This window comes from Entelurus aequoreus, linkage group LG18 (genome assembly GCF_033978785.1).
Source record: "Entelurus aequoreus isolate RoL-2023_Sb linkage group LG18, RoL_Eaeq_v1.1, whole genome shotgun sequence".
NCBI lineage: Eukaryota > Metazoa > Chordata > Actinopteri > Syngnathiformes > Syngnathidae > Entelurus > Entelurus aequoreus.
Window position 1 is genome coordinate 27,567,587 of NC_084748.1, and position 1,798 is coordinate 27,569,384.

Genomic DNA, 1,798 nt, shown 5'->3' on the forward strand with positions numbered 1-1,798 from the left:
CGTTTCAGTATTACCAGAAGTCGTTAATAACAGCTTACTTTCTCTTTTAACATATTTTATCTACACTTCTGTTCAAATGTAATAATCACTTATTCTTCTGTTGTTTGGATGCTTTACATTAGTTTTGGATGATACCACAAATTTGGGTATCAATCCGATACCAAGTAGTTACAGGATCATACATTGGTCATATTCAAAGTCCTCATGTGTCAAGGGACGTATTTCCTGAGTTTATAAACATAATATAAAATAAAAAAATACTGAAAAATATCACCGTAATCATAGTAGTATCGACTAGATACGTTCCTTTACTTGGTATCATTACAGTGGATGTCAGGTGTAGATCCACCAACGGCGTTTGTTTACATTTTGACGCCGGTGAGCTACGGTGTGTAGTGAAGCATGTTTAGCTATTCCTCGTCCTGCAGGGATGATACTTGTAAGAAACTTACTTTATTTGTCGCCATGGAGGAAAGAATTAGTGATTTAGAAGTAGCTAAAACACTGCCGACTGGGGCTGGACTTTAGCCGCTAGCTAGCTAGCCATGTCTTAAAGCACCTCTTCCTGAGGATGTTTCAGTGTTATAACTTCACCTTTAATGTTAGTTTTTAAGCCAAAATGCATCTGTTCTCCTTTTTCTGTCTACACATTGTCTGCCTGTAAGTACTCAGTGAATGTGCACTGCCAAACATGCTCATCTGCTCATAAACCAGCAATGACACGATGTGACGACGACAGGGACAAGGGGGGCGGGGGGGTGGGGTGGGGGGGGCTTGCGGACCGGTACTTTTCAGAGGCGGTATAGTACCGAATGATTCATTAGTATCGCGGTACTATACTAATACCGGTATACCGTACAACCCTACTACAATGTTACTAAAATATAGAGGAATTGTTGTAAATTTATAATAAATTAATTCAATTACAATAAATTTACGATATATTACAAAAATATATTTGTAATTTTGGGAGAATAAAGTCGTGTTTTACATTTGGAAAAGTCCCATCGTTCTGGACGGCATTGAAAATAAAGTTGTGACATTAAAAATGTAACGTCCTAATTAGTGACGGGTCAAACGATACAGAATTATTGATGCCTGATTAAAGTGATACACCTTGATGTGTGAATCTAAGAGAAAAGACATGACCGAATAGGACTGCTGTGTCGTTTGTGAGGCGCCAAACAGAGGAAATGCTTCTTTTCGACTCACGCACGAATAACAGCTCATCCTGAAAGAAGACAACGATCTAAATGGAACTGAGAAAACTTAAAAGTTCCACAGAGTCAGATCATTTTGATCTTTAATATTCTTATTAAAAAAAACCCCAAAAAAACCCGACACCAACACGGTATCAGTGTAGTGTCAATGCTGCTAGTGAGTGTGACACACACTCACAAAGGTCTTGTTTACCCATCACTAGCTAGAGAGTTACGAAAATAAAGTTTTCATTATCTAACAATAAAGTTGTGATTTTACGAGAAGAGAAACATTTCAATTTTGCCTAACGACATTCGGGAATAGAGTAAGAAGACTGAATTTAATGCAAATAGGTAAAATGTTTAATTATTACAATAATTAAGTTATGACATGGTGAAAATTAAGTCATAATTTAGTTAGATTAAAGTTGGACTTTATTATACTTTGTATAGTATAAAGGTAATATAAAAAAAATATATTTAAAATACAACTTTAGTGTCCTATTATTACTTTTTTTAAATATATATATATATATATTATATATATTATATATATATATATATATATATATATATATATATATATATATATATATATA